The sequence below is a fragment of the Callithrix jacchus genome, chromosome 16 (genome assembly GCF_049354715.1).
Source record: "Callithrix jacchus isolate 240 chromosome 16, calJac240_pri, whole genome shotgun sequence".
NCBI classification, from domain to species: Eukaryota; Metazoa; Chordata; class Mammalia; order Primates; family Cebidae; genus Callithrix; species Callithrix jacchus.
In genome coordinates this window covers 88,470,015-88,490,971 of record NC_133517.1, presented here as the reverse complement: position 1 = coordinate 88,490,971, position 20,957 = coordinate 88,470,015, and the positions used below count along the sequence as shown (strand labels likewise).

Sequence of the window (20,957 nt, the reverse complement as noted above, 5' to 3'; positions counted from 1 at the left end):
AGGTAGGTATAAAAAATGAAGCTGAAAGAAATGCTTGATTCTAAGAAGACTCTTGGAAGGCCATTCAGTAGATGTCCTTAAAGTCTAGTTGGGAGGTTTTTAAAAATAGGAATGATAAATTTATGTATTCTTTGACAGCTTTTCACATGTTTCTGCCTACAAATGGATACATAGAACTAGATTGGATAACTTCTACTCCAGCCCTGCAAATCTATGCTTACATTCAAATCATTCAGCCTTTTGGCTTCCTTGGGCCACATTGAAAGAATTGTCTTGGGCCCCACGTAAAATACATCAGCACTAATGATAACTGATGAGCTAAAAACAAAATTGCCATAAAATTTATTCTGTTTTAAGAAAGTTTACTAATTTGTGTTGGCTACATTCAAAACCATCCTGATCCACGTGGGGCGCATAGGCCACAAGAAATTGGCTGTAAGATATTTACAGGTATTTAGTAGAGAAACATTAGAAAACCTACCTTGTAAAAATAAAATTTCACAATTATTAACATGGTTAAAAATTGGAGTCCAGGAACAGAAGTTTTAGAAAGAAATTCCTGAAGGCATTGTTAATTGATACAAATATAATCTTGTTTCCTTGCAGTAAATGGGATACCTTGAGATATTCTGTACTTGACACCTGCATATAAACAAACAAACAAAAAATCAGCGCCTTGCTTTTGTATTTTGGGCTTGCATCCCTAGACAAATGAGCAACTAATCTTCATGAAATTTGGGTCTTCTGCCAGTATAGATGTTATACTTAAAGAGGCATTGCATGCTACTACAACATTTATGAAGCCTTTACATTCTCTGGTTGCAGTTTCTAAATGCCCTTGGTTAAAGAGCTGAAGTTTCAAGTAAATAGGAAATTGTTACTTCCATATGGGTCTCTTGGGCTCCATTCATTAAATAAACACCTACTATGTGCTAGGCATAATTTAAAGCATTAAGAATACAATGATAATATGATAGACATTGTCCTGGTCACTAAATGTTTATTATCTGAACTCCTAAGCTCTTTAGACAGTCCACTAATAATTTCACATAATTAGAAGTTTCCTCTGTAAAAAGCTAAATTGTCAGAATTATTGTAATACAATAGAAAATTTGGGAATTGGAAAGGACTAGTGAATGTTTCCATTTGACTCAAGAATACATTTTAAAATGACTAGTAGTTCTAGATAAATCAGATTTTCCAATTTATTCATAATGTGGTAGAATAGAGTATATTTTCATAGATCTGCAACAGCAGCTTTGGTAAGGGAGGTATGCAACTAGAAACTAATGTCAAATTTTGTTTCTGATTTCCAGAATGGTTTTCTGTCAAAACTCTGGAAAACCAGCACCATGAATTTTTTAGTTATCATTAGGCAGTTCTAGTATAATTTATTTTAAGAGGTTTTGGCCTGTTTTTATACCCTGGAATTTGCCAAAATTAGTAATGTGATACTCCATATTTTGCAAACCTGTAGAGCAATAAATAAGGACACATGCCTATTGGGGAGCACTGTTCATTTAAATTCTTTTTTTGTGGCATTCATGAAATGCAGAGGACTTCCAACTCAAATTCTGCAATATTAAGCAGCAAGCTGTACTCTGAACCAAACCAGATGGTGATCAGCTCTATTCCCATTATCAATTCAATACAGCGATGGTTACCAGATCTTACTTGTGACGTTAACATTTGGAACAGATTAGCAGTAGTTAGCCTGAAATAAGAAACCTCCATTTTGCTAAAAGGTTCTGAACATATCATGCTGTAAAATCAGAAAGACTGGTAAGAAAACTTACAAGGGAAAGAGTTCACTGTCTACCTTGGTTTCTCCCTGCAGGATGTGTTATTTCCCTTTTATGAGTGTCTGTTCAATGGAATTTTAATGTGGGGTATTGTGAGGATTAGGGTCTATTAGTCTATCACTCTTCTGAGGTGCCCTGTCCCACAACTTTCTGAATTTATCTCACTGTAGCCATGATCAGTCTAGACCTTGGACAAACAAGGGGAATTGTCTACATTTTTTGAGGTTTCCTTTGCAAGAAGCTTATGCACACACATGCATACAAGTATACAGCCCTTACAAGTTCAGAGTTTTATCCAGCCTCTGAAATTCATGAAACATTTGAGCTGCCTAGATCTGGCCTGTGGATTTGTACGTAATTGGCTAACTGCTTTGCTTGATCTGTCAATGCCATGTTCTGTCTACTTCTCACAATTTTTTTTTTCTGGCCTCTCTTGGTCAAATCAATTCCTAGGGCTTCAAAAGGACCAGGAAAAACTAGGGTGTGTCCAGCATTTTCAGTTTTGTACATAGGTGAAAGCAAGCCAAGGTGCACACTAAAGGGCAGCAAGTTTTAGAATACAGCTATCCAAAAGAAATGTTGAAATAGACATATGATTGAGTTCAACTTCTGTTTTACAGTGTAGAAAACAGGTACTGAGAGGTTAAAGGATTTTTCCCAAAACACACAGATGATGTGAGTAGTAGATGTGATGAGAAAAGGCTGTGAATCTTGCTAATACATCAGCATTCTTCTATGACCACGATTCAGAGATAGATAGGAAAAGGTAGACCGTCTACTTTTCTTTACCCAAATGGTGGCAACCCTGCTCTTGTTCTTGTAAGACAAACAGCGTGCCAGAAAAACCCTTCAGAGAGACCAGCTACCTCTGTTCATTTTTGTTTGTTCTTTAACCAAGACCTTGCTTAAGGGTTGTTTGAAACGCCCTTTGCCTGCTTCTAGGTATGATAGGAAATATGAATTCTTCCTTAGGAATGGATTTTTGGAATTTTGCACTGTAGGGAGGACAAAAACAATGCCTATTTCTGAGACTATAAGAGTACCTCACCTGCTCTACTTGAACTGAATTTTGGGATACAGTTGTTAGGAATGCAGATAATGAAATTAAGAAATCTGGAGGAGAATGTCAAGAAGGAAGGGAGAGAGAGAGAGAGAAAGAGGGAGAGGGAGACGAGAGGAGAGAGAGGAAAGAGAAAGAAAGAAAGAGAGAACCAGGCAGGGAACAAGTACTGCAAGAAATAGACTGTTCTTTGTCATAAAAGTAGAAGAAACATTTTTAAGCGTTTCTAACTAGGAATGAATGACATGATAGGATTTACATTTTGGCTGCAGTCTAGAAGGATTCTTAGATGTCAAGAGTAGGCCAGGCATGGTTGCTCATGCCTGTAATCCCAGCACTTTGGGAGGCTGAGGCAGGCAGATCACTTGAACACAGGAGTTCAAACCCAGCCTGGCCAGCATGGCGCAACTGTGTCTCTACAAAAAATAAAAAAATAAAATAAAATAAGCCAGGTGTGGTGGTGTATGCCTGTAGTCCCTGCTACTCTAACAGACTAAGGTGGGAGGATTGCTGGAGCCCAGGAGGTTAAGCTGAGATTACACTACTTCCCTTCATCCAGCCTGGGCAGCAGAGCAAGATCCTATCTGAAACAACCCTTCAAGAGTAGATGAAGACCAGTTAGGAGGTTAACACAGTTAGGAGGAAATTACGTATTTCAGATGAATGAAAACTTTGGGCTCATCCTTCAAGTGTTTGTTCTTCTCTATATCTACCCATATCTAAAGCTATATTTTTAAAAGAAAGTTTGTTATGCCATAGATATTAAATTATGGTTTTTAAATTAACAATTTATTGTGAACATTTTCATCATTTATGTTTTTCTATAATTTTTAATAATCATATATTTCCTCCTGTGAGAATATCATAATTTATTGAATCATCCCCTATTGATGGACATTGAAGTTTAAAATTTTTCAACAGACACTACTGTAATGACTATCATTGTAAATGTATCTTGCCTATATTCATGACGATTTCATTGGGATAACTTCCTAGAAATAAAATTGCTGGGACAAAGAGTAATCAAAAGTCTTAAATGTGCTGGGCATTGCCACATTGTATAATACATGGCAGTAATTCAAGTTCCTTTAGCAGTATAGCATATGATACCCAAGAGGCTGCCTGTGAGTTGTATGCAAGTTCTCCCCACTGCATGTGTTAGTTGTGATTATTTCTTATTGTGTGATGTACCTTGTAATAATCAATGCACCAGTTATTTCTCTTGTACTAGACATTAAAGTTAAAATTCGGATGTGGAAAGACCATGTAAAATTTGAATTAAAAACCTATTTTTTAAATTAGTGGTAGATCTAGACTTATCAGATTCTCCAACTAATTTATAATGCAAAAGAATAGATAAATGTTTAACCATCTCCAACAAATACATTTGCTAATCATGAATAAATATAATTCCTGCATGCAAGCATTAAAAAAATAGACTTAGAAAGAGCAGTTTTGGTTTCATAGCATAGTTTAGGCATCTTATAAGAAAAAAGGGACCAGATATTTATTTTTTAAGTGAAAAAATAGTTAAACTTTTTATAAGGTAATATTATAATTGGTTAATAATTAGCAGTACTTACAGTAAGGAACTATTATTTTGTAGTAGCCACAAACATGGTGAAGGAGATGAAATTATTTAGAGATAATGACAGATTTAAAACGTAAGCGGCTGGATGTGGTGGCTCATGGCTGTAGTCCCAGCATTTTGGAAGGTTGAGGCAGGCAGATCACCTTAGGTCAGGAGTTTGGGACCAGCCTGGACAACATGGTGAAACCCCATCTCTACTAAAAATTCACAAATTAGCTGGGCATGGTGGCAGATGCCTGTAGTCCCAGCTACTTGGGAGGCTGAGGCAGGAGAATTGTTTGAATCCAGGAGGCGGAGGATGCAGTAAGCCAAGATTGTGCCACTGCACTATAGCCTGGGCAACAGATTAAGACTCCATCTCAAAAACAAAAATAAGCAAAACAGATCATATGCTTATTACATTTTTTCTTTCTTTTCTCTAGTTAATATTCATGAGAATTTGCCCTGAAGGAGAAAAGATTTTCAATGTATTGGCTACCAGAGAATTTTTTTTCTCACAGTGGCATTTCCGTTTGTAATAAGATGAATATGTGGCAGCCTTGAAAGAAAATAATTTATTTTAATACAATTACTTGTTACATGTTTATATGCCACAAACCTACTTTTCAATTAAAATAATAACTCTGATTCTTCTTTTATCTTGCTTCAAACACTATTCTGTTAAATACTAGATATATAGTAGGTGCTCAATAAATGCTTGATTAACTCATTGAACTGGAAACAGCTGTTAATAAGTTAAAGATTCTCATCATGGATCTGCCTTGCTGTGAAGAGTATTAGGTGTATGACAACATACTCTTTGTTAGGGTCAGAAAAGCACATTTGATATAATCAAAGTGAATGCAATAATTTCAGACCTTATTCTGTGTAGCAACAGCAACTGTTAACATCTCAGTAACATCACCAGTTACTATGTATTTTAAGAAGTCCACTTCTGCTACATATTTAAATTTTCTTAACTATCCTGTTTCTTCAAAAAATAAGTTTTGGCAGAGCAAGCCTACAGAAAAACAATCTAAACAAGATTTAAGCAAATTATCAAATAGGAGGATTATTTATATATATGCACGTGTGTGTGTGTGTGTGTGTGTGTGTGTGTATATATATATTTTTTTTTTGAGGTAGGGTCTTGCTGTCACCCAGGCTGGAATGGAGTCATGCAACCATGGTTCACTGCAGCCTTGACTTCCCAGGCACAAGGGATCCTCCCAGCTCAGCCTTCCAAGTACCTTGGATTACAGGCATGTGCTATCTGCCTGGCTAAATTTTTATTTTTGATAGAAACAGGGTCTCACTTTGTTGCCCAGTCTGGTCTCCTGGGCTCAAGTGATCCTCCCACTGTGGCCTCCCAAAGTGCTAGGATTACAGGTATGAGTCACTGCACCCGGTAGGAGGCTTATTTCTTTGAGACCTCACAAGTCCTCATTTAATAGGCCCTTTCTTCTTTCCTACTTGCCAAACACCAAGACGCCTTTGGTGTCTCATTAGACAGGAACATTTTCTCTGTTAAATCCTTGTCAACTAACACTTCAGAGGAAGAGTTTAAGATCCTACTATTTTCAGGAACAATTACATTTTATTATGAAGATCCTTAAAAGCAAAACTTTATGATTTAAAATAGCAATGTATGGCAGAAGGGGTTTTAGATAACAAATTATGGGTGCCATGTGGAAAGTTCTTTTTACCTTTGGAAGCGTTTTCCCAGCATCTCTCAAATCATATCTGATAAGCTGATGCCAAGTTGATTGACATTGTCTCTCCTTTTTGTCAGGATTTAAAAAGTTTTCTTCATAATCTGCCTTTTGTATATACCGTTCTCCTTTCTCTCCTAAATAAAGAAGAAGCTGACTTTTTTTCTGCAATCTGCCTTCTGATCCTACTATTTTCTTGAGATTTGTGATGACCCAAAGGCCAAATCCAATGGGTACTTCTCAGTTCCATTCCAGTTTGACAACTCCTTGCTAATGACTTTCCCTTTTGATTTTTTTTTTTCATTTCAGCCTATCATTCTCTTAGTTCCCTTTCCCCCACTTCCAATATTTTTTTCCAAGCACCATCATAAGCTTTTTCTCTTCTTCCCATATGGCATGTTGGTACTCCCCATATATTAGCAAGCCTCTTCTCATTTTGTCTTAAGAGCTTCTCCTGGGGTGTTTTCTTTCACTCTCTTATCTCAGTGCCCACTACTTGCTGACAACCTACCCTTTCTCTGTAGCTCCTGAACATTGCCACTTTTATCCTCCTAAGATGTAAATGAAACAAGCTCAACATCAAGCTCACTATCTCCTATTTTTTTCTTCTTTTGCATTTTCTATCTCCATTAGTGGCCTCACCACTTGTTCAACAACTTTCCCCTCCTAAATCTGCTAATAATTCATATTTATCTTTCAACTCTTACTTCTACATCCAGCTGACCACTACATTATTTTGTTGGTCCTTCTAATTTATTTAACAGCTTCTCTCAGTCTTCAGGGATCATCCTTGGACCTTCACCTCCCCAACCTCTCTTATTACAAAAGTCTACTCCCTATAGGCAAAGTGCCTACATTGTTCTCTTTCAACAGTAGTGTTTTGTCACTGCTGCTGGATATGATCATTAAATGCCTCTTTATTTAAAATTATGGTTACCTCTATGCTTACAAGCAAATCTTTCCTTCTTTCATTCATTCAATTAAAATAATGAATATCTACCAAAAGGCTGAGACTGGGTAAATATTGGTGAACGAAGACGAATAATACTCTATATTGTTTTCTCTATTCAGTAGTCTAATTCCAACTTAATTCTGTGATACCTCTTCTCCATACCCCTCCTCACTGCCTATACCTCACACTGCTTCATTCTGTAAAAGGTATTCTTACTCCAGCTATTCAGATGTATTATACATTCTGCTAACATGTCATGCTCTACCATCCTGAGGGCAGTCTTTCAACCCCTTCTTGCTTCATAAGAACAGATCTTGGACTTGGAACACTATTTTACCAAGGGATAAAGAGTATTCACAGCCTTTGCTGGTCTTGTCATCTTGTGGGGAAATAGCCTTCCTGCTTCAGACTTCATGTGCATTCCTTTGTTCTGCTTAAGTATGTGTGTCATATGGCTTCTCGCCAATCCCACAAGTTTATATCTGTCCACTGTGGGGAGAGGACGAGGTTCTTCTGCAGTAATACAAGAGGGATGCATGCAGGCCAATTGCTTTGCATCAGCTGCTAGGAGAGACCAGCCGGCCATGGGACGCTGACACGCCCTATTAAAGCTGATCTTGCTGTGTCTCATCTCTGTGCGAGAAAAGCAGTATTCCATCCAATATTTGGCAACTGCAATACCAAGACACAGTGGGCAGAAGTGTTTGGATTTCTGCCCTTGATAATAGGCAACAGATGCCGCTGGCTAAACAAATAACAAGTTTCAGTTACCTGGTAGCGTTTATAGAATGCACATTACAGTATTCAGTTAACATTGGGTACTTAAAGAATGCAGTTCTCTTTTTCCTGATTTCCTTCCAGTCATCCTCATCTTCTTTCTAATATCTGAAGTATGAAGAAATTTAAAAAAATTTTTCTTTTAAAGCACATCTACTGTTAAAAATCATCCTCGTTCTAGTCTCACTCTATAACCACTGGAAGAGATGACTTCCTCTGCTTGCTCTAGCTCAGTCAGCAATGTCCCCACCATGGAAATGTGTAACTGTTTGAATTACTTTCTTATTTTTGATGTATGGCAAAATTTCCATGAATACAGAAAATACTTTGTTGTTGAATATCTGTAGTTCCAACATTTTATGTAAAAGTGGCTTTATCATATTGTATATATCCTTGTACCTAAATGAAATCATAATGTTAAAACATTTGCAATTTTCTTTTAAACCCTTAAGATGTAAACCCCAGCTTGGCATTGACTAAATGAATGTGTTCCTGTCTAATTTGTGATATGGGGAATCACACTATGTTTTAGTTGATGCTGTTAATTATTAATCGGACTGTTTTAGTTGATGCTGTTAACTATTCTTTGAGCTTTCCACTATTCAGGCTTTATTATTCAGGTCAACTTTTCTTTAATACCAGCTATTATCTAATTATTTTTCAGAGCTGAACATAAAGAGTAAGAAAACCATATTTAGGAGAGTAATGGAGAAGACCAACAGAAGGAAAGAAGTTTGAGCATTGATCAAGATAGAACAAGCCTATGCTTCACAGCAGACAAACCTCCAGATCTCTTTGGCTTAAATCAGTGCACCCAGGTGACTCTCTAGGAAAGTGTCTTCCATATGTTAATTTAACCATTGAGGCTACTTGGGTCTTGTGACTTCATTGTCTCTTCACAACAGTAAGACACCTTGATAGAAGAAAAGAGTGAATGGAGGGTTCATAACCTTCAAATCCTACTGGTCAAAGGCTGAGAATAGCAGTCAGTATTGCCAGTGAGAACATAACTAGATTTGTCTAAATTTTGAGAAGGAGAGTCAATCACGTGAAAGAACGTGAAGTCTGAGAGAAAACTAACATTTATTGGGTACCTTCTGCAGAAGTTCCAAAACCTTTTTGATTTACAGCACTAAATATCTCAGTATTTTTTTCAGTGGATTCCTAGGCCGAAATAACTAACAGTGCCATGAGTTGAGTGATTAGGTCCAAACAAGTTAAAATGTATTTATACGTTAATAACAGAGTAGCTGCTTGAACATAGTAGTACACATACATAGAAAGAAAGACAATTTTTATTTCAGCCTTAACTATAGATAACTTACTTACTAATGAGATGTGTGGGTTTCTTGGGCACTGAACACCTACCTCTCAGACCTTGTAATCATATTGGATCCACCACCTTCATTTCCTGTTCCAAACGGATTTTCATGTTTACTGGCTTTTTATCTAGCCACAACCAAAACTTAGCTCAGCAGAGATATGACATCAATGAAAGAAATGTAGTATGATCTAATGTTGAAACTGTAAACTACCTTGAGCTGGTAGGTCTCACAGTGGCTGACAGGTTTTGAGTATTGCTATATTTTCCTCAACACTTTAGAATATCCCATGGCTCTCATGTAAGTATGCTGCAGTGCCCTCGGGGGCTTCAGTGCATGGTTTGGGAGCCATACATCTGTTGGCCTAGGTACTATATATAAATCACCTACTTCTTAACGACAGTTTGGAAGGTAGGTGCTATGATTTTCAAGTTGGATGTGGAAAGTCAAGTTTGAGAGGGGGTATGCATTCTACCCTAAACCTCCTAGTTAGTAATTAACAGAGCAGAGGCTTGAACCCAAACCTTCTGGCTTTAAACCCCATTGCATCATGCCATGTGTCATGAGATTTGCAGGATTAAGGTTTTCACAGCTTCCTCTCCCCATGACCTTTCCCTGGTTTCAAGCAACATTGAAATTACTATTTTTTAAAACATGTGGAAATACTTGAAACTCATGGAACTGATTTTAAGTCATGTCTCCTTTTTAAGCTATAAGGCACACCTGCTAGAAAATAAATTTTCGTAAGCAGAGATTAAAGAACTTTACAATGGCCTTAAAATGGCCCCAGGAAAGATTGCTTAAGGTTTGAAATCAAGACAGTAAATTTATAATTAACTTGTAATTATTTTACTGCTAATTTTTAATGTGACATTTAGTAAGAACCACATATCACTTTTCCCCAGCTGGCAGGACAGTTCTTATAAACTAAACCGTCTTCACCAGCTGTTGCCTAATTCAGTATGGTCCATATTGGAATTTTTCCAGCTCTGCCTGAACATTATTACTAAGTCTCAGCAGACCCATGCAAAAGTGAGCCATAACTATAGTCTTTCATGTTACTCATAGTTCTATTTAATTATCTGAAATACTACCTGATAAATAGTGCAATCAGAAGAATTTCAGTTTAACAGTAACTACTTCCACATCACTTTTACGCTGTCATCTAATTTGAAACAGGTTTTGGATTACTACCTCTGAATTATGTAAACTCTTAATCAATGATTAAGAATCTTTGAGCTGCTGGTGTGTGTGTGTGTGTGGTTCTTATGTGTCAGTAAATTTGGCCCTAGTAAAATGCACTTTTTTTTCTTCACTAGACTTTTTAGGCCTTTTTTTTTCTCCTAAACTTGTTGAGGGGATAAAGATGAGCAGCTGGAACCAAGGAAGAGCAAATTCTTACAAAAGAAATTTGTTTTCAAAGCAATGTCACTTCACATAGAAATAATATTTGCATTAAATGCCCCTAACACAGATTATAATTCAAAGAAACATCTGAGTAGTGGAAAACTGTTCTCTACTTAAGAACAAATTCATCAGCAAATGGAAATAGACTAACATTTATTAAGCACCCTGTAAATGCCAGGCATTCTATTATTTTGTTTGAACCTAAATACAACATTGGGAGCTCAATTTTATGACCTTCATTTTGCAGAGGAGGAAACTGAAGGCTGAGAGATTTAAGAAATCTTCCAAGTTTAAAAGTGAATAAATGTTAGTGCTTGCATTCAAAGTCAGGTGAGTCTTACTTTACAGTGATGGCTTTTGCCTACAGGAATGCACTGCCTTCAGATCACTTACATTTTATAATGGTAATTGTATATAAAAACATGATATTAATTTTTTATTTGTCAAATATTTATTTGGTAAATAAAATGTGACCAGCACATTTCTAGGAGTGAACTAATGGCAGTTATGATTATTGACATTTATTAAAGCTATATAACTTACATGTATTTTCTAAAAGTTAGTGATTTATTTTCAGCCTTTCTGTAATTTTGAGTTAGGGATCTCAAAAGATCCCAGGGTGTTGGTAAGGACCTACAATACTGAAAAAATATTGGACTGGATCCCAGGAGACCTGTGTTTGCCTCTTTCACTTGCTACCTCTGTGATCAAACGAATCAGTCTCTAAATCCGTGGCTCAGTTTCTTTATTTGTATAATAAAAGGATTGGAATATATTATCTCTGAGATTCTTCTGAGTACTACAATTCTATGACTTTACTAAACACATTCAACTTTTATAGGTCATTCCCAACAATCCATATGAGTACACTGAAATGGTGGTGGTGTATATAATTCAGAGCTGAACGAAACACCTTCATATTTGGCCTTGGAAAGTATAAATGAGGTACAGAGAATGAAACTTTTAAAACATGATACAAATTGTATTAGTTTTTCACTGCTTAGAACAAATTATCACTCATTTTGTATCTTAAAACATTACACCTTTATTATATCCCACCCATAGATTAGATGGGTCCTCTATTTAGCGTCTCACAAGGGTACAATTACAATATCACAATTAAAGTGATATGGCTTGGCTGTGTCCCCACCCAAATCTCACCTGGAATTGTAATAAGCCCTATGTGTCAAGGGGAGGGCCAGGTAAAAATAATTGAGTCATGGGGGCAGTTCCCCCATACTGTTTCTGTGGTAGTAAATAAGTCTCATGAGATCTGATGATTTTATAAATGGGAGTTCCCCTGTACAAGCTCTCCTGCCGGCTACCATGTAGGATGTGAGTTTGCACCTCATTCCACCATGATTGTGCGGCCTCCCCAGTGATGTGGAACTGTGAGTCAATTAAACTTTTTTCCTTTACAAACTACCCCGTCTTGGGTATGTCTTTATTCGCATTATGAGAACAGACCAGCACACAAGGTGACAGTGGACTGAATTCATTTCTGGAACTTTGTCTTTTCCAAGCTCAGGTTAATGGCAGAATTCATTTCCTTGTGATTGTAGAATGGAGGTCCCTGTTTTTTTGTTGCTGTTGTTGTTAACTGTTATCCTGGAGCAGACAGTGTTCAGCTCTTAGAGGTTGCCTGCAATTTCTTGCTATGTAGTCCCCTCACAAGCCTTCTCAAAGTCAAGATTTTTACTTTTCCAAACTCAACAATGGATAGTCTCCCTACTGTCTGTTAAGACAGAGCCTTATATAACTCTACTGGGTTGAAAAATGTCCTCCCAAATTCATGTCCACTTGGAACCTCACAATGTGACTATATTGGGAAATAAGGTCTTTGCAGATGTAATTGGTTAAGGCAAGATGAGGTTACACTGGAGTATGTAGGCCAGATCCAGTGACTGATGTGCTTATAAGAGAACACAGATACACATAGACACACAGAGGATGGCCATATGATAGTGGAGGCAGAAATTGGAGTTAGGGTGGTACAAGCCAAGGAACACTAAGTATTGTTGAAAACCACCAAAAGTTAGAAGAGGCAAGGACAGATTCCTTCTTTCCGGAAGAGCATGGTCCTACATACACTTTGACTTCAGGTTTTGTGGCTCCAGAACTATAAGAGTAAATTTCTATTGTTTTAAGATGCCAAATCTGTGTTAACTTTGTTTTAGCAGCCTATGGAACCTGATGCAATAATGTATTGGAATCATGAGAATAAGATTCCATTACCTTTCACAGGTAACAGTAACCAAATCAAGAGAGAATTTGTCATATTCTGTCCTTAAGAAGCGAGTCACAGTTTCCTCCTACCCTTTAGGGGAAAGGACTGACCAGGGGTCACCTTAGGATATGTCTTCCATGTCAGTGCAAGGTTATAGTGTTTTATCTTGTGAAAGTGGGTCTCTTTCTTGTGTAGGAATCAGCAGATCTATCTAATTCTCTTCACAATCTCTAATTATTTCAAAGTTATATACAAAGGTATTTATTGTATTAAAAAGTTTTAGCATAACTGATATCTTCTTAAATGATTGCTCTGTTCTTCAAAGTCTATTTATCTTGACATTAATTGTGCTCTTGTCTTAAAAAATTTATTTGATGATATATTAGCTATAGGTTGTTTTAAATGTGGAAGTTAGCTGATCATTTGAAAATACAAAGTGTAGAAACAGAGAAGTATATTAGCTAAACTCGGCCCTCTTAAAAGCATCATAACACCCCAAAGAGATGTTGGTCAATTGACTTAGTTTCATTGAGCACCTACCATATATTCAGCATCGTACCAGCTTATTAAGTATATTTTAGTACATCCTCCTTATTTTAAATGATGAAATGATATGATTTAAAGTTGAGACTTGTCTGCCAGCAAAATCACTGCCTTCAGATTACTCTAGGATATGCTTACACAAAACATTAGTAGATTCCACCCATATTCTTAGATTTCACAGAACTGCAGGCCAGGGTTAGGAAGGACCAACAAAGCAAAGCAGTGACTCTATTTAACTGTTGGTATCCTGTAGTTTTTATATTGATTTGTGAATACAAACATGTACTTATAATATAAACTGCAGTCGGATTTGTAAACTAATGTTGCAGACACATCTTTTCTATTCTCAGATGAATTTCTTTGTGCAATATCAGACAAACATGTATTTTTCTTTGGGTACTGCCATAGAGCTCCCTTAGGGGATAGATTTCAGCCCTCAGCCTTGGGGAAAAATCAATGTTTCCTAGTATATGAACCTAGAGCATATCACATTGCATAACTATTCCAGTGCACAATCCTTGTGTATTTTGAAATTCTCTGAGGTTCAAATTTTCTATTCTGAGACAGTTTGTTTGAAACGCTATTTGGTTTTGTCAAAGATAGAGGCTTACATAGTTTCTTACATGATGCTGTCAAAATCCAGTCTCTAAACTACCCTTAATTTTATAAGACCACAGTTAAAAGTCTTTCTTCTTGCCAAATTCCTAATCTTTAACACTGCAGGAATAATCGTTTAGGGTCATGGTATTTAATACTGTTAGAAAGATGTATAAAATGCTATAATTTCAGAAAGATTATTCGCATAATATCCAACATGAAAAAATAAAGCACATTTTGGGTCCCTTAGCTTGTAATTGCCATGTAATGTGAAAAGAAGTTCATATGGTCAAGTTTCCTGGCTCTGGATTTTAGCAAAATGAAGTAGTGTTCTATAGGTCCCTGATGCCATTTAGATGATCAAAGGCAGCATTTCTCATCTGAGCTTTCTGGATTGGGTCTCTCAATGAGGGAGGTCAAAATCTATAGATAAAATTACAAATTCTGGCCTGTGTTCAAAATTCGAGCTCTACTAATTTTTAGCTGTAAAATGGGATAGTATAGTAGAAAATTTGTAGTGATGAAATAGTGAATGTAAATTGCATAGCATGAAGTCTAGCACATAGAAATTGCTCCAAATATGTTAGCTAAAAAGAAGCAACCAAAATAAAATTTTTCACTCAATGCTTACTTCCAAGTGTCTGTGAAATAAACTTAAAGTATGGATAAATTTACAAATGATCTTGGGGTTTTCTTTGGCATAGAATACTTTGGAACCACACATATAGGTAGGAAAAGAAAATTCATTGGCTACTTGCTATATGTTAGGTGATATGCTAGACTCTGCATAAAACATCAAATTCTCAAAATAAATTTATGAAATATCTTTGTTGTAATATTGAGGCTGAAATAATAATATTAATGGCAGAGCTGTAATTTAAGTCCACATTGGTATGGCTCCTTAATCTGAGCTCTACCACACTGCTCTCAAAAGGCAAAGTCCCCTGAAGTACATGACTTCTGTGGACCATACAGAGATAAAAAATAAGAATGGAAAGTGATGAGATTTCTGTCATACAAGTGGCATTTACTGTGAAAAGGCAAATATGATTTCAAGGAGTGAACAAGCCTAGAAACTTTTTAAGGGGCTTTGGAACATAATCAGAGATACGCAATCAGACAGATTCTCAGACTTATGCCTGTAGGTCTGTCGTATGCCTTCCCTCCCACATAGACATGCAGTCACAGTCACCTAGATGAGTTTGTGTCTATTGGGAATCTTGGGCTCATCTAGATGGGATGAAGGCAGCTTGGAATGGTGGATTGGAAATAGTTACATTTGCATTTTGAAAATAAATCACATGGACTGCAGTGCAAAGAACAGATTAGAGAAAGGCCAGAGAGATGAACATGGGGAGATAGGTTAGGAAGCTCTCATCATAGTTCAGGTAAAAAATTGTTAGCATAGACCAGTAGTAATCAAGAGAATAAAAAGTTAATGGATTTGAGTTAGAGGTTAATTAATGGGACTTTGTGATGGACTGAGTATGCATGGTGAAGTTAGGAAGGTTCAAAAAAACTGTTAGTTCTACGGGGTTCACAGAGATAGGGGAACAAAAGTAGAATCACATTTTAGGGAATAGATCAATACACTAGTTTTTGCATATGATCAATTTGGATAGGCTGAGTTTGGATATGCTGAGTCTGAGACTTTCAAATGGAGATAAAGGATAGGGCATTGAAAATAAAGACGTAGCCTGGGCACAGTGGCTCATGCCTGTAATCCCAGCATTTTGGGAGGCTGAGGCCAGCAGATCACCTGAGGTTAGGAGTTCAAGACCAGCCTGAGCAACATGGAGGAAACCCCATCTCTACTAAAAATACAAAATTAGCCGGGTGTCACTGTAATCCTGGCTACTTGGGAGGCTGAGGCAGGAGAATTACTTGAACCCAGGAGGCGGAAGTTGTGGTGAGCTGAGGTTGAGCTATTGCCTTCCAGCCTGGGCAACAAGAGCGAAATTCCATGACGAGAAGAAAAAAAAGGAAGGAAGGAAGAGAAAGAAAGGAAGGAAAGAAAAAGGAAGAAGGAGAAAGAAACAGAAAGAAGGAAGGAAAAGGAAAAGAAAGGAAGGAAAGAGAAAGGAAAAGGAAGGAAGGAAGAAAGAAAGGAAGGGAAGATGTAAAGCTCAGAGAATACTTCTGGCTAGAAACAGCATTTGGGAGGATGACCACAGTGCTGTATGTATGGTGATGGAAGCTATGGACATGGTTGTTATTTTCTCAGAAAAGCATAGACTGAGACAGAAAGACTGTCTATCAACAGGTTTGTGGAAGTCCAGCCTTGCTATGGTTGGGTGGATGAGGATGAACCTGCAGAGGAAACATAGGATCCGTGATAAAGAAACAAAACCAAGTGACTGGGGTAAGAAGAATTGCAAAAGAAGACATGATTAACACATGTGGCAGTAGATGAGGACTGAAATATGTCCATAGATTTTGTAACATGGAATGAATTAGTAACCTTAGCAAGAGCTCTTTTGGTGAAGTAATGAAGAAAGTTTAGAGGTTAGAGGAATAAACAGTAGATAAAGAATTGAAACAATGTATAGAAAAAACCCAACCAACCAATCAAACAAACAAAAATCATTTGGAGAAGAAGTTTAGTTGGGCTTTTAGAACCTGGGAAAAGCAGTTAGGCTTTCTCTTTCTTAGGTCAACTTCTTTCTTATACCCTAACCCAAAAGGAAAAAAGAGAGAGAGAAAAAACAGAAAGAGAAACAAATTCCAGCCAAGGGAAAATATTCATAACTATTTTTAAAGTAGTCTGACTCTTCCACCTAGAGATTGGGAACTAAAATGTGGAATGTGAATCTATTCCAGGCCAATACAGAGGAGCCTTACTTGAGGAACTTTCTTTCTTGAGTACAAGAAAGAAATGGTTAGGTCATCTAATAGGTATTGATCTTGGTGTGATGACCTGATGTTGAAGTTAAAACACCACCACTGGCCCTAGAGTTAGGTTGATATAAGTTTGAGTTTTGTTCAGTCCTTAGAAGACATAAATTCCAAGTCCTACAATGGCTTCACTTTCAATACAAATATTCAAATCTTATTTCTTTCTACTATGGGTTAATATTATTGAAAGATCATATTTTGATGTTTCTTGTTTGTGGGATCAAAGTAAATGAAAACTAGGACTTTCAGCTATGTTCGTACCACCTTTTCAAGGTAAAGACATGAAGGAATTCTATTCATAGACAAATAAATAAAGATTTAATTTTATGTGAATAAAATCTTTAATAAGTATTGTCCATTTTAGACTCTGAACTGGGCACTTAAGATCGTGTGATTGGTTATTCGAATAAAAATAAAATCATTTGAAAAAATAAACAGACCTCCTAAATGGGACGTAAAAATGATGTCATTGAAATCTGAAAACTCTCTTTAACAGTTTATAAAATGATATCCTGCTGATGTCTGATGTAAAAGAAAAAGAAAAAAAACTTCTTAGGGAAAATTAGCTACTTGAACTAAGGTTGCTGAATGCATTTAAATCCTGCAATTTTGGCAGAATATCACGTTATCTAAATGGGGGGAGATAAACTCGAGGTGTAAAGGATATGAAATGCAGTTTGCATTCTAGACTTCGCAGACAGTAGATTGCAGAAGGTGATAAGTTAAAGCTTCTGAGGAAAAAGGTAAACTAATTCTGGAGCTGCCAGTGATATATTCTGGCTGGACTAAAATCAAGGCATTTTCATTAGCCTAGGCAGCCTAAAAGACATAGCATTATTTTGTTTTTAAAATATTAATTTTTACCTTATAATTATATCATGAATATTTCTTACCGGAAAACTTGCAGTTGGGTATAATTTTAAAATGGCTCATGTTTTCAGCAATGAGGAAAAAATAACCTTGAGCATAAATAACATGAACATTTATAATGTTTAAAGAATAAAGTATTACATCTTAAAATAATTCCTGTACTTTATTCATAATCATGCATTATGTATGAGAGGGAAAGTGCTCTGAGCATCTCTGAGGATAAAACATGATTTATTATGTGAAAAATACCAAAGTTCTTTAGTCAGTCTATGTACAGGTAGATTATTAGTCAGGGAGAAAGGGCATTGTACTATTACTGCTAACTCCAAGAATGTGTCATACTCATTTAGTCTGTGCTAAATTTTGTCATGTAGATATCTTTAGGGCATCCTGGGGTAGTGGATAAGAAGGGTTTGGCCCCTACTCTCAGCCTTTCTAGGTGCCAATCTTGGCTTCACCATTTGCTTTAGGCCATTTTCTGTTCTCTCTGAAGCTTCATGTACCCCATCACAAAATGAGGCTATTAGTGTCTATTTCATAGGTTTGTCGTGAGCATGAAATCATCTCATGTAAAATGCGTAGCTCAAGAATCTGGCACTCACTAAACACTCCATAAATGTTAGCTACTACTATGACATAAAGATTCTGTAGAACAAATCATTCAGTAAAAGCTCTTTCCATGGGAAAAAAAAAGTCCTATGAAAGAATTCTACCTTGAATAATATTTGGTCCAGCATTTTTAGGATTGCTGGACTCTGGTGTTTCAAAATCAATGGATTTTTACTATAATTTTAAAAAGTTATTTAAATTATATTTATACAACTAAATTTTATTAAATATTTACAGAAACTGGGAAATCGGCCCATGGACTCTTGGGTTTCTTAAAAACTCAGCTTAAAAATCCTGAGTTATTTTCACTCTTTTCCCCTTTCCCTGTACATAGGAGAGATTCAGATACAAAATTTAGTACCATTTCACTGCCTACTCCAGAATCGGGATATTTATCTTATTCAAATGAGACTGTTGTCTCAGATGGAAGACTTCAAACAAAATCTTTCTGAATATTTTGAATTAACTTTCTATTTTTGCCATTGAAACTAACAATCAGCATTTCAGCTGTGCACTTTTTTTTTGTATACCAAGATAGTGGAGTAGAAAACATAGTTTAAATAAGAGTTTCATGTTTAAATGTGAAAATCATCAAGAAGGGATGGAGCATTGGCTTCCTCTGACAAACGCTTAGAATTAAAAAAGAATAGGTTGTTCATTCTCCAATCATGCTTGGTCATAATGGTGCTCAGTGCATATTTTATAATGATTGAAATCAATTCAGTTTTGCCTGTACTTGCCTTTACTTTTTCTCTCACTGACAACACAGGCTCTTTTTCTGTGTATTCTTCAAGGCTCAGCTCAGTGTCTTTCCCTTTTCTTGGGAAACTTGCCACAGCATTGATCTTTATAGTATCCACGGCTCCTTTTTTTACAAGTATGGTATCCTTTAGAGTAGTTACACAGAAGTTCTTGTCTTTCCAACTAGGTGAGAGCATATACTGCGTCACTGATTCTTTTTTCCCCTGGCCCATAGGACTGAATATGATATATGATTTCACTAAGCATTTATTTGTTTATTCATTATACATGAGTGATTCAAATGTGTGAGTCTAAGCCTAGATTTCTGTACATACTTTGTAAGTTGTGAATTGGGACTGATATTCTGAAAGTTTATAGATGAGATACTTTGAATATAAAGATGCAATAGTTTTGTTCCATAAAGTTTAGCCGAGCTTTCATAAGCATAGCTTAAGGCTCCATCTAAGTCTGGGGTTTGTGTATATGCAGCTGTTACTAGGGTGTTATTTTCCTCTTGGGATGAGTAGTAGAAATGCTATTTTACTTCACTAACTCTGAAATACAGAGGACTTAGTCTATGTTTACTAAAAGTTTTCCATGCCAATTGGAGGCCATAAGAGGTTTTTGGGTTCTGTTTTCCTAACTAATTCTGTGCTTCTCCTCTCTGTTCTTTTATAGGAATCATAACTATTGTTCAACTCACTGGAATTTGGTAAAAATTGGAAGCGTTTACATCTCATAGGAATCTACAATTCAATAAATGTAAGAATTGCATTACAAGAACTGCTTCCTCAATAGTGATGTAAAAAAGAGGTATAAACGAGGCCAAGAAGACCACCCTGGTGAAGCATGAAAGTAAAGAAGATTTTTAGCAATGAAGACAGAGCATCCTGAGGTTTTAATCTTATGCATGAGACCCAGATTTCCTGGAAGAATCCCTCCTAAAGGTTTGTCTCTGCACAAGCTACAGTATCCCTATTCAATTGTATCACAGGAGCAAAGACTGGAAGATCATTTGGATCTCATTGAGTGAGTTGCTCCTTTTGCCCATTTCACAAATTATCTACTTCCTGCTAATCCCCTCATTTGCAGATTCTGCAAACAAGCACAGCTTCTGTGTGGATTTCCAAAAACGTAGGCAGAAGACAAAAAGAGAGTAGGACTCATGACAGAGCTGTAACATTCCATCAAATACATGAAGCATTGGATCCCAAAGAGGCCACAGACTAAGCCTTAGTAATAAGGCATCCAAACTCTGTTACAGACATGAGAAGAGCTGTTCTGGACCTTTTCTTCTGAAGTAAAAACTCACTGTTACTTGGTCTCCACAAATAGAAGGCAAACTATTTAGTTTGCTTTGAATATGAAATGGAAATTGTAAAAAAGCCCAGGACAAGATGAATTCACAGATGACTTCTACCAGATGTACAAAGAAGAGCTGGTACAATTTCTGCTGAAAGTGTTCAAAAAATTGAGAAAGGACTCCTCCAACTCATTCTATGAGGTAATCATAATCCTGGTTCCAAAACCTGGCAGAGACACGACAAAAAAGAAAACTTCAGGCCAATACCCTTGATGAACATTGATTTAAAAATCTTCAACAAAATACTAGCAAAATGATTCTAGCAGCACAATCAAAAAACTAATCCACCATGATCAAGTAAGTTTTATTACAAGGATGCAACATTGGTTTAACATGCAAATAAATAAATATGATTCATCACATAAACAGAAATAAAAACCACATAACTACCTCAACAGATGCAGAAATGGCTTTTGATAAAATTCAACATGTTAAAACTTCATGTTAAAAACTCTCAATAAAGTAGCTATCGAAGGAACATACCTCAAAACAATAACAGCCACGTATGAT

General features: G+C 36.5%; 1 protein-coding gene across 3 annotated transcripts in view; it reads left to right on the top strand.

The window, feature by feature from the left end:
* EMC2 (ER membrane protein complex subunit 2) overlaps window positions 1–20,640 on the top strand; it is a 128,880-nt gene extending 108,240 nt beyond the window's left edge. The window contains exons 12-14 of one of the 3 annotated variants that reach the window (XR_013528159.1): window positions 8,538–8,691; window positions 10,850–10,932; window positions 19,763–20,640. The gene's annotated coding sequence lies outside the window, so the exon portion shown is untranslated. Of the gene's footprint in view, window positions 1–8,537; window positions 8,692–10,849; window positions 11,013–19,762 lie in introns of those variants that run through there. The other 2 variants (XR_013528157.1, XR_013528158.1) reach the window with 2 other exon arrangements.
* Window positions 20,641–20,957: the final 317 nt, after the last annotated feature.